The 13,015-nt window shown below is 45.6% G+C and overlaps 1 protein-coding gene across 14 annotated transcripts in view; it reads right to left on the bottom strand.

Moving 5' to 3' along the window:
* Window positions 1-13,015, bottom strand: part of CELF2 (CUGBP Elav-like family member 2) — an 832,664-nt gene that overhangs the window by 129,885 nt on the left and 689,764 nt on the right. The gene's annotated exons all lie outside the window — the stretch shown is intronic.

Below are 13,015 nucleotides of genomic sequence, written 5' to 3'. Positions count from 1 at the left end.
GACGCCTGGGTGGCTCAGTTGGTTAAGCGTCTGACTTCAGCTCAAGTCATGATGTCACAATTCCTGGGCTGGAGCCCTGCATCGGTGGGCTCTGGGCTGATGGCTTAGAGCCTGGAGCCTGCTTCAGATTCTGTGTCCCTCTCTCTCTGCCCCTCCCCTGCTTGCACTCAGTCTCTCACTCTCTCTCTCAAAAATAAACATTAAAAAAAAATTAAAAATAAAAAAACCCAATTGTACAGAAATACTAATAAGTCTTTGCTCTAAGAAGAGGCTTTGAGGCTTTTTGTGTTGTGATACAGGAACAAAGCAAAATGACTATTTTGAAAGGAGGTAAGGGTGAGGTTGAACATGAGACCGACAGCTATGTATAAATGTCACCCCTGAACAAGTTTATAGGCAGAATGGAAATCTAACAGGCTAACTGGTTCTTGCAAACTATCTATAAAGCTCCTTTAGGGGCCCGGGAGAGTAAATCTCCTCCCTCAAACCCCTCACAGGAGCATTTCCTTAATGCTGGAAAGTTTAGGTGAACTGGAACACCGTTCATTCTCTCCAAATGCAACGAGAAATCTGGAAGGCCTGTCAAAATCTGTCGCTGGAAAATCTGCCCTCAAATATATTCTCCAGAACGCACCGCACCTCCCATGACCCAGTTTCGTGACATCCACGCTGGGGCATCTCTGGGTGCTGGCTGCTCCGGAAAGCTCCCAGGTGGGAAATTCAGGCCACACAATCAGGACACATCTAGGTTACCTGACGCCTGAAGACTCTGATTGGTTTGATCTCATTAGTCTTCATTATGCCCCCTGTTCTATGGTAAGCCTTTCTCAGCACTGCTGTAGGGGTGTAATGAATAGATGTCGTAGGGAGTTAAAAAAAAAAAAAAAATCTAAGTTTCCAGGCATCAGGGCTAACTTCTTGCCTGTCAGCAGCTTTTAAAATATTGATGGCTTTTTCCTCATAACAGACAAGCTGAGTGGAGTCTGGAGGGCCTGCTCTAAACTGTGACTAGAAATCACATGTAATTGATGACTCCATGTAATTAAATATATATTTCAAGAGAAGGCATGCTCAGAAAGGGGAGTGGGGGGCAGCATCCATCAATCCCCCTTCCTAGGCCCGATGTCTCCCATCCAGACTCTAAACAGTGCAGTAATGTATGGGCCTGCTCTGCTCGCAAGGCCGACACCCTCTGATACTTCTGGTTACCAGTAACAGCAAGCAGGGCCAGTGTTCGAGTCATGACGGAGGCACCATTTGGCTGCAAGGGATGGAAGTCTGTTTGGAAGGAGCCGTATGTTCAAGAGGGACAGAAGAGGCAAAGAGACGGCCAGCAACCGCATCAGGGAGGGTAAAAACTTATCGCAGCAAACAGAAAGCCTCTCGTATGTCTTAACCAAAGGGCTTCTCACTTGCCTCCAAAGAAAGAGGTTGGTGCTACAGATCATATTCTTGGGTTCTCATAAGACTGTCATTTCTTCCCTGATAATCTCTCATCTGTACAAAGTAATCACACTATTGTACATCAGACTCCTCCGTGGAGGAGAAACCCTGGGCCATAAGGGAACCTCGGTTGCCCAACAGATAGGCGAGTCTTGGTCCACAAGATGGTTCTCATCTTGCCTCAGGATAGATTCCATTGTATTCTTCTCTCCTCTGAACAGAAAAACTTACATCCTACTTCCGATGCAAAGACAGGTCGTATAATCTAGTCAACAGACCTTTATACAGAAGATTTTACTCCAAGTCTTGGATCTTCCTTGAAACCTCAGTAAGTTGTCTGTGGACTACTCCTAACGTCTTGGTAAACAGAAATAAATATCCCTCGAGACTTCACAGTTTATGGGGAAAAAACCTCCAAAAAACCTACGGTGCTTTTCCTTCAGATGGGCTTTGTAGAAGAGGCGAGATCTGAAGCAGACCAAACAAATGACCTCTCTCTCAGGTCTTCAATAGCTGGCTATCAAAGTAGAATGTTAAAGGGTAGATACTGGCCTAGCATCTTTTTTTTTTCAGATTCCCATACCTTCAGGTATCTTTTGATTGCTTTCAGAACAAAAGAAACCTCTAAGCATTAGCATCCTTACTTCCAAGGGCCCTATCTAGGTCTAGAGGAGGGAATGAAAGTCTAGTCTAATCAAGTTTATCTAAAACAAAAGATCAAAGGTAGTAAAAGACACTGGCAACAGATTAAGTGTTCTGTCCGCCAGGCCTGGCCCTAAGCTTTCAGGCTCCTAGGAGGTCTGACCATCATAACCCACTTGTTCCCTCTAAGAAGATAACAAAACAGAATGACCCAATTCAGGAAAGGACTTGGTGGATGCATTCTTTTCTTTCTTTCTTTCTTTCTTTTTAATCAGCTCCCGAATTCGGCTCCCATGTTTTAACTACAGCAGAGTAATTATTTTTGAGATCGTGTGCTGCCATACGGACTAAGCTGTAACACAGAGAGATACCAGGCTGATTACACAGTCATCTTTTGCACATTTCATCAGTCTTAGAACAGCAGATAAACAACTATTTCATGGGTACCAGCAGGTTCCAGATTAACCCCGCAGAGTTAAAAACTGTGGAACCAAATATCAGCTGATTCCAATTTAAAGCAATAAATCACCGGCAATGTTGACATAGTCAGACGGCGTCTGCTTACCAGGTGACAGTTACTGTACGTTTGAACCCAACTTCTTGTATTAAAAAGGAGGACCCTGCAACCGCCTCCAGGCTGCCACAGCATATTTTTAAAAGGGTTCTTTTAAAAGTAAAAGAAATATCCCTAATGAAACTGTCAGCATCAAGAGAGATACAGAAGATCCCTCATAAACACGTGAATTAAAATCAGCAGTAAATACAGACCCGTATACGTGGCATGAAGGGACTGGAACGGATGTGGTCTACATGCACCTAAGTATCAGGACAGGATAGATTTCGGACGTGTTTCCCTCCTCCCCCGGCCACGGACTCTGCAGGTCAGACAGGAGGGAGAGTCTCCTCAGGGGACGGAGCCCGGCAGTCCGGAGGCCGGTCTGTGTCCCCGCCACCGGGCACCGTTTAACCGAAAGTGGCTCACGGAGAAATGGCCAGTAAATACCACTGCTGCGTTCCATGGAGGAACCCAGACACGGAACTGTATCCTGGAGAGCACGGAGGATGATTTCTGTCTTCTTTTTCCCCAGTTGCAGTTGATAAGGAAGCCTGTGCTCCCCTGGCACCTGCTGATTCTATGGGATGCGAAAGCAGAGATGCCAACGGCGGTGACTGAGGCCAGAGGGCCTTTTTAATATATGTGGACAGGTAGGCGAGGACAGGTGTCACTCCGCCATGCAAGGGACGACCCTGGGTTTTGTGGTGTCGCCTAGGATAACAGCTACAGTGCGGGCCCGAGTCCCACGTGGTGGTTTGAGCCCCAAAAGTCCTAACACAGCCAAGTCACCGTCCTCCCTCAACCACAGATCCCTGTTCTGGGTCAAGTGAAGATGTGAACCCCACCCTGTCTCTTCTCAGGGCCGCGATGTGGAAACGCCCTACGATCAGGAGTCTACACAGCTGGGGGTTATTACCAAACAGGCTACCAAAGCTCTCTCGTTTCAGAGCTGAGCAGCTCTGGGCCAAATTACTCTCCATTTCTCCTCTTCCTTTACAAAGAGGCCAGCCTCGCTCGTGTGCTGCACTGGGGGACCAGGAGTGACTGGTCTAAATGACTCTAAATTACATATTCACGGCGTTATATGATAATACGGCCGCGGACCAATAAAAATAGCCCAATTATGAATTCAAGCTACGTGAATGTGTGAAGAGGAAAGTCATTTTCAAGGGGCTCATTTTTTCTCACAAGGTGCGGGTGTGCCACAGACACGGACAAAAGAGGTTTAAACGAAGGTTCTGTTCTGCCATGTTTAAGGAAGAGCATTAATACCTTGTGTGACTGCATCTGTGAATGAAGACATTCAGAAAGCCATTATGTTTTCAACATAGGTTAATAATAAGGCTATTTTTTCCACCCACTCTTTGGCACAGCTGTAATGTACTTGGCCTCGAGTGGGAGGCAACGTTGAACAAGGAATCAGAAGACAAATGATACACAGCAGAGCAGGGCCAGTTCATATAAAATATTGCCAGGTTGGAAATGACTGTTTATTATCTTAGTAACTGTGGTTTCCCCCCCCCCCCCCCACCCTTTTTCTGGCAAGCACAGGGCTGTGGTGACGAGGTCTGCTGATAGAGGGTATAATGGTACGTTAATTTTTGTCCTCATTCCAGTCAGATGCCAGTCAACACTTTGAACACAACGCATCTTCCGTCTTTTCTTTGGTGATGCTGCTTTCTGTGGAAGCACAGAGGGTGGTCTGGGTGAACGCAGCGGGTGTACAACTGAGTGTGATCATCAGGGAAGAGTAAGAGATAAAAAGAAATGATTCTGGAGGCGCCGGGGGGCTCAGTCGGTGAAGTGTCCGACTTCGGCTCAGGGTCATGATCTCGCCGTTCTGGAGTTCAAGCCCTGCATCTGGCTCTGTGCTCACAGCTCGAAGGCTGGAGCCCGTTTCAGATTCTGCATCTCCCTCTCTCTCTGCCCCTCCCCTGATCACACTCGGTCGGTCTCTCTGTCTCTCTCTCTCAAAAATAAACATTAAGAAAAATTTTAAAAAGAAATGATTCTGAAGCGTGGCTCTCAGACCTGGTGACCCAGCACAGACCGCCTGAAGGGGCAGGGGCAGGGAACGCCCGATTTGACTCACTGCTTGGTTGCAACCGCCTACTTAACACACACTAAGTATCCTCTTGGTGTCTGGTGGGTTTCTGTTTTCTCCGTGGCAGAAAAACGAGCCAAACAGCAGTTAACACTCTCGGAAAGCGCTTTGGGGATATTCTAGGAAAAGGACAGTAAAAGTGCCAAGTGTGACTTTACTCTGTGGTAACAGAATGAGAAACAGTATCACACCTAGAGGTGTGATAGGAGGTGAGCTTAAGTTCAGAGTGGAACACTGACGATAAGTATCGTGTGTTTCTATAGCTTCCAAAAGGGCACTTCAAAAGCTCCTTCTCAACTATGGGAGGGAAGGACACTGTTGTCCCCCAACTACCCTAGGATGGGACTAGTGCCACAGCAGTCCACTGAAAATGGTAATTCAGACAGAGGCCACTGAGATCAAAGCTCACCTCCATTCCTTCCTGAGATTATGGCTTGTCCAGCATAGAGCCACGAGTATTTTTAAAACCAATGTGGCATTATAAAAAATGACAGCCTATTGTTTTCTGTAAAACAGACAGCAAATAAAAACGGAGTTGAACTCCTCCACGGCAAGTAACACCTAAGCTGTTTGGAACCATGTAAGTTTCTTCCAGATTCAGAAACTGACTCTGCGTCTACTGAAACTTAACCGTTGTCTTAGAGTTGACTTTACGGATTCAGGTGGCTTCTCTTAATCCAGCCTCTTGTGCTTTTTTTCCCCCTACCCTTCTGTGACCAGTCTTTGGACCTGGAATGTTTCAGGGTACGCTATGCAGAAAGCTTGATTCTAAAGGCCTGGAAGAATGAATGCCAAAGTGGACTTGAGTTACTAGGTAAACGCCAATTTTCCCACTTCAAAATTTGTGATTTTCTTTTTTTTTCATTTAGAAATGAAAACAATAGAACAATCTTTACTTTTTTTTTGAGAGAGAGCAAGAGAGCACAAGTGTGGGAGAGGGGCAGAGGGAGGGAGAAAAGAGAGAAAGAGAGAGAGAGAGAGAGAAAGAGAGAGAGAGAGAGAAAGAGAGAGAGAGAGAAAGAGAGAGAGAGAGAGAAAAAGAGAGAGAAAGAGAGAGAGAGAGAGAAAAAGAGAGAGAAAGAGAGAGAGAGAGAGAGAAAGAGAGAGAGAGAAAGAGAGAGAAAGAGAGAGAGAAAGAGAGAGAGAAAGAGAGAGAGAAAGAGAGAGAGAGAGAGAGAGAGAGAGAGAGAGAATGAATCTCAAGCAGGCTCCACAATCAGCACAGAGCCTGACACGAGGCTTGATCCCATGACCATGGGATCATGACCTCAGCAGAAATCAAGAGTTGGACGCTCAACTGACTGAGCCCCCCCAGGTGCCCTGAAAAATTTTTACTTTAAAGCTCAAAGTTTAAAAAAATGTGAAAAGTTAAAAAACAGGAAAAGCACCAAAACAAGAGCCCTAAGAGCATGAGTCTGGTCCCCAGGGTACCACATCCCTAGCTTTGTGACTGTTATTTAAACTGTAAATTGCCATCTGCTCATCCACAAAATGAGGATGACTCCACTCTCCAGCCTCCTTCCCAGGATTCCACGGAGAATTCATACCATATCAATCTGTGACATACAGCCCCATATAAGCACATGTGTTCCAGCTTTTCTTGGGAAAGCTATTCTATTAACGAAGTAATACAAACATGTGTCAAATGACACAGTGCCTTTAAAGATCAGACTTTAGGTTAAGCCGGCATTATTTTTTTTCTCGCAGCGAAAACTGTACTGGACCCTCAGAAGGTGTTCTCTCTTGTGCTAAAAATCCACTACTGGGAAGGTCTGATTCACCTTCTCGGTCCTTGCATGGTGCAAACACGAGGCTGTGCTGAGTGACAGCACCAGTGGGCAGGGCATTAGCAGGAGCAGGGATCTCAACATTAATTCAATTAGACTTCCTGGTAGAAAACTTTTCTTAGTTAATGCAGTCCCTGGTGAAATTTTCTTCTGTAGTCTTTGAAACATAATTGCTGCACTTATCTTGTCATGGTGAAACTTTTGAGTTGTTCTCTCCCTTCACGTAAACCTGTGATTGCTTGCAGACCCTTTAGTTGTAAGATCTGGACACCGAAACTAACTGCCTTATCCATCAGAACCATTTCCCTGCCCGAGTACCAGGCACCCTGTCCCCAAAGGAGCGCTACAGGACTCTGGTCAGGACACCATCACTGCTGCCTGGAGCGGCCAGTCTTGCTTCTGAGTCCGTGGTGGGGCCATGTCCCCCCAGGGAAAGGCTAGTAGGACACTCCAGGGAACGGTCCCTCATGCTTACTGAGAGGCTCATTTGTGCTCAGGGCGGTGAAGTACCATGCCTAATTCTCACCAAAAAAAGGCCTGGGGTGGGTGTTGGAAGCAACGTTAAGGAAACAGAACAGAACCAGGTCACAAGCACATTACCTTTACATCAGGTTGAAATCCTGGGGATCGCCAGAGTGAAACATGTGATGACTGGAACGCCCAACTGGATTCAGGCAGCGCCTTACCCTTCCTCAAACCATCCCCGCCTCATCTGTCCAGGTCCTTTTCAAGTCTGACTGCACATCTGAATCACCTGAATTTTTCTGGATGCTGCCTGGCCCCTTCTGCAGAGGAATTCAACCCCAACTCCTGAGGGGTAGGGTCCAGGCACTGGTATTTTTGTTGCTCACATTCTCTAGGTGATTCTAACATAGACAGACTCACATCTCATCTGAATCTCGCACCATCGTCGTGAAAAGCGCCCTGAGAATGTATACGACCTACTCCAGGCCACACACGAGTGTTCTAAGTCTGGATCAGAGCTCAAAGTCCCCGACTCCTCCCAAGTAACACACTCACTTCTGTTATAACAGACTATCACAGGGGTGGTTGTGATGGCAGGGGGGGTGGTGGTCGATGGAACACCAGCTCCTCCAAAATCTAGTCCGTGGGTATTAGCAGCTGACACAGCTTCCCTCTGCCGGTCAGTCACGCAGTGGCAGGGCCAGGCAGGGCTGTGGGGGCACATTCTGCCTCTGGGCTACAAGCATGTGAGAAACCGCGTGCCGGTGATCAAGACAGCAGATGCCCCCTAATGCTACCAGAAAAGGGGGCAGCGTGGTTGGCACTTCTAAGGACCTGCATCGTGTGCTCTTTCAATGTCACTGGGACAAAGCGGGGGTCCTCCCTCAGGGGGCAGGGGTGCAGTGGCCATGCGCTGGAGGAGCCCCATCCGAACCACGAAGCAGGCTCTCATATCCTGCTCAGTGCGAGTGGTTTTGACGAGATCATAGCCCAAGGGGCCACACAGCTGTGCTCGTGGGACAGCTGGCTCCTTAAAATTGACGGATGGGCTTCCACGGAGGCACGTGAGGCCAGAGAGATGAGCAGGTGACGATTCCTCTCTACTAACTGGCTCCTCTGGGCAAACAGCGGTAACTCATAAAACAGTGCTGCCTCTACACCTCCATGGGAAAATTCACTGGGCGGTCAAGTTTCTCAGTGAAAGCAAGAGAGACTGGGAATCTGCACGTGAGGGCAGGGGTGGGGGGGGGGAGGGCAGCAGGATAAACCAGAGAAATAGCATTTGCACACACACACATCCCCTCCCTCCCTATTCATTTCAGATGTCCCTACATTCAGACTGTGGATAATCACTTTGCTTGGGAATCTAAACACTAATGAAATAACCACTTACTATTTTTTATTTACAAAAGAAGCCTGGTGATTTGGAAAAGATCTAAGCTTTGAAAATGAGGATGCTTGAGGGTATATATTGCTGGGGAGTCCGCACTTAATGAGAAGCAAGGATAGGCAGAGGATGTTAGCTTAGAAGCTCTTATTTCTTCCAGCTGTTCAGTGGATGCAGATTTTGAGGTGGTGTCCCCATTTCGTGCCCCCACTCCCCCGAAGGGTCCTTTTCCTGAGACTACTATGTTGGGAGCTGGTCCCATGGCAAGTCCTGGTCCAGAGGGGATTCCCCTGCGATAGCATGAAAAACTGGCACACTTGTGAGAGTCTCCCTGTCTGGGGACATCCCCTGAGACTGCAGACCCAGGGTCTTGTGGTTCAGCCTCTTATCAACATGAAGACAGGCTGAGCTTAACTAAACCTTGCCCCTTCCCAAGCCACTGGTCTTGCCTCATTTCCTCTGCAAGTTAGAGGTACCTGGGCAGGATTTTTGAAGTAAGAAGACATTCACTCTAAAGCTGAACAGGGAGGAATACAATGAATGTTTGTGAGTGCCCACTATGTTACAGGCACCTCGAACTCAATACATCAGGCCCCACTTGTAGATGAGAACCCAGATTCAGAGCAGGTAAGCAGCTCGCCCAGTCCTCACACAGCCAGCAAGTACTGGAACTGGACTTTAAACTCAGATTTACCTACTATCTTTCCATAAACATGACCAGCACTTTGATGACGTGATTTTTTTTTTATCGTGGGAAAATATGTGTAACTTATACTTTACCACTGTAACCATTTTTCTAAGCGTATTTATTTATTTTGAGAGAGAGAGGATGGGAATGTGAGCGGGGGAGGGGCAGACAGAGGAAGAGAGAGAATCCCAAGCAGGCCACATGCTGTCAGCACAGAGCCCGACTCAGGGGCTCCCTATCATGAGCCGTGAGATCATGACCTGAGCCGAGACCAAGAGTCAGATGCTCAACCAACTGAGCCACCCAGCCACCCCTACCACTGTAACCATTTTTAAATGTACTGTTCAGTGGCATTCAGTACATTCACAGTGCTGTGCAACCACCCATCCCCAGAAGTTCTTCATCTTCCCTAACCGAAACTCTGCGCCCATTAAACAACGCTTCCTCCTTCCCTCTCCCAGTGCTTGGCGCCCGCCATTTTGCTCTCCCGTTCTCAAAATCTGACTACTCTAGGTACCTCAAAGAAGTGGAATCATTCCAATGGATTTTAAAAGAGAGGCAGAGGGGCGCCTGGGTGGCGCAGTCGGTTAAGCGTCCGACTTCAGCCAGGTCACGATCTCGCAGTCCGTGAGTTCGAGCCCTGCGTCGGGCTCTGGGCTGATGACTCAGAGCCTGGAGCCTGTTTCCGATTCTGTGTCTCCCTCTCTCTCTGCCCCTCTCCCGTTCATGCTCTGTCTCTCTCTGTCCCAAAAATAAATAAACGTTGAAAAAAAAATTTTTTTTTAAATAAAAAAAAAAAAAGAGAGGCAGAAAATCCACAGAGTCAGAATTCAGTTTTGTGCTTTCTCCTTTCCTGAATGCTCCCAGTATTTCAGACAGATTTTGGAAGACAAAAAAAGCTCTCCTTCCCACATCCGTGGACCAGTCCACCTTGTGGAATTTTTTTATTTTAAAGAACAATTCTATTGAGAGGACATCCCACTGAGAGTCACTGCTGTGATCAGAGGGCTATTTCCTGAACCAGGTACAGCACTGGGCTGAGGGAAGACAAAGAGAGCAACACAAAAATCCCCACCGTCAGAGACATTCTTTAAAGGGACAATGTCAATGCTCATCTTCAAACTGAGACCCAGGGAAGAAAGAGGAGCGACAGTAGCTCAGGGAGGAGTGGGACTGAAGCATCCGGTAGACAATCAAATCTCCCCGCTTACTTTTTAGCCTAGAATATTCTTTATCAATGGGCTAAAATCTCATCAATACCTTTTCAGGGTTGATTCCAAGTAAGTGTGTGTTGACTAGACATGAAAAGATCGCTTTACATTGGATACCTCATATATTTCTAAGAGCCTCCGAATGAGACATGAATCCCACCCTCAAACGATTTATAGATACCGAGAGGAGCTAAGAGCTGTGCATAAGTAAGTTAATACACAGTGGAAGGTGACAGTGAATGCAAGAGACACACGTAAGTCTTTAAAGGAGTAGGAGAAAGAGGTTATTTTGAACCCAGAGATTTTATACAACTTTGTTGGAAATGGTAGGTTCTGAAAAAAGGGTAGGCTACGAAGAGAAGGAGCCGGAGTCCAGGCATTCCGTCTTATAAAGAATTGATCTGGAGGAATGAAGATAATGAGGGCAATTAGGAAAAACAGTGGGGGCTAGATTAGGGAAGATCTGAAAAACAGGGCCAAGGACTCTGGGCTTTACTGACTACGTAACAGGGTGCCACCAAATGCTCATGTACTGTTACCCATATTGTGACTCCTCCGGATAAAAAGCACTGTGAGAAAAGAATCGGGATGAAGAAATCTAATCCCGAAGAACACACCTCTGCTTCTGGTCTAGACGGATAACCTTCCAGCCTGTTAACAGCTGACTGCTCTACAGAGTTTCCAGGCCACAGAGCAGGGAACAGAAAGCCAGGCAGAATCTGGGCAGACATCCTGAGTTGAGAATTTGGATTTGAGAGTCTGGGGAGGATAGACACAACTCACAGAAAGAATACTGGAGAGGACAATGTGACACAGACAGAACCCCAGGGATCTGCAGAGGGTCCCCCCCCCCCCAGAGGATTCAGGAGCATGCCGATCAGTGCACGTGTATCAAGAAACTACCAAAGATGGTGTGTGTGGGGGCACCCAAAAGGATTAAAAACCAAGAATAGTGCCGTTCCCACCAGCCAGGCTAGAAGAAACTACTTCAAGGCACACTGGGTAGAGAACTCAGAAAGGCCTGACCTCAGAAGTAGGAAATCAGGAGCCCTAGGCTGGGTAGATCTGCCTAATACATCCCAAAAGCAAGACTCAAAACAATCAAATTGCTTGTAAGTATCCCAACTGCACTGCAGAACAGAGCTCAACATTTTTTAGAGGAAAACAAAAATATCCAGAACGTAGTAAGGTGAAATTCGTGTCTGGTATCTTGGCAATCCAAGATTTCTAGGCATGCGAAGGAGGAGGAAGACATGGTCCATAGTGACAAAAAGCAACGAACTGAAACCATGCAGAAGTGCTACAGATGTTAGAATTAGCAGACAAGGACATTAAAATGACTTTTATATGCCTGGATTTGTAGATTTCAAAAGCTAAGTAGAAACTGGAAAATATCAAAAGGACCCAAAATGGACTTCTGGAGATTAAAAACTATAACGTCTGAGATAAATGAGACAGTGGATGGGATGAAAGGCTGATTAAACATTTAAGAAAAGATTAGCAAACTATGTTTCAAAATGAAATATAGAGAGAAGAATTAAGAAGAGGAAGAGGAGGATGAGCAGATTAGTGAGCCATAGGTGACTTCAAGTGGCCAAATATGTGAGTAACTGGAGTCCCTGAAAGAATGGAGAAAGGGGACAGGAAAAAAATGAACAAAGTAAGGACTGAAAAATTTCCAGTTACAGTGAATACTATAAGCTCCCAGATCCAGGAAGCTCACCAAAGCCCAAGAAATATGAAGAAAACTAAATCAAGACACTTTAGAGTGAAATTGCTTCAAAGCAGTAATAAAAAAAAGTCTCAAAAGCAAACTAAAGAAAAAAGAGTCATTAATGGAAAAACAAAGGTAAGGATGACCTCAAATTTCTTGGCAGGAACAATACAAGTGGGAAGACTGTGAATCTTTAGAAACTGAAAGACAAACTCACAGATACAGAGATCAGACTGTGGTTGCCAGAGTCAGAGGCTGGGGGATGGGGGAAATGGCTGAAGGTGGCCAAAGGTACAAACTGCCAGTGATAAGAGAAGTAAGATCTGGGTGCGTAACATACAGCACGGTGACTAAAGTTAACAATACTGTACTGCGTATTCAAAAGTTGTTAAGAAAGGAGACCTTAAAAGTTTTCCTCGCAAGAAAAAAAGTTTGTACCTATGTGAAGTGACGGAAGTTAACTAAAGTTTCTGTGGCGATCATTTTGCAATATAGACCTAAATCAAATCATCATGTTGTACACCTAAAACTAACAGCATGCTGTATGTCAATTAATTCTCAAAAGAACTGGAAAGAATAAAAAATAAAACACTGACGGTAAAATACCTGTCAACCTAGAATTCTATACTCAGTGAAAATATGTTTCAAAAAAGAAAAAAGGCAAAATAAATGTGTTTAGACATACAAAAGGTGAAAGAATTTACCAAGAGATGAACTATCCAATAATATGTGTTGACTAAAGTCCTTCATCAAAAGGAAAATGATACCAGAAGGAAATAGGGGTCCACACAAAGGAATGGAAAGAACTAGAAATAATAACAACATGGGTAAATATATAAGAAATTTTTCTTATTTAAGTCTCTTTAAAAGAAGACTGACTACCTAAATAAAAATAACTATGTACTGAGGGGTTTATAATGTATGTCAAAGTTACATGTACGATAATAATAGTATAAAGTCTGGGAGGTTAAAAAAAAAAAAAGGAAGAAGTATGCTACTCTAAGATTCTCAAATTATA

This window comes from Prionailurus bengalensis, chromosome B4 (assembly GCF_016509475.1).
Source record: "Prionailurus bengalensis isolate Pbe53 chromosome B4, Fcat_Pben_1.1_paternal_pri, whole genome shotgun sequence".
NCBI lineage: Eukaryota > Metazoa > Chordata > Mammalia > Carnivora > Felidae > Prionailurus > Prionailurus bengalensis.
This window is presented reverse-complemented; position numbering and strand designations above follow the sequence as displayed.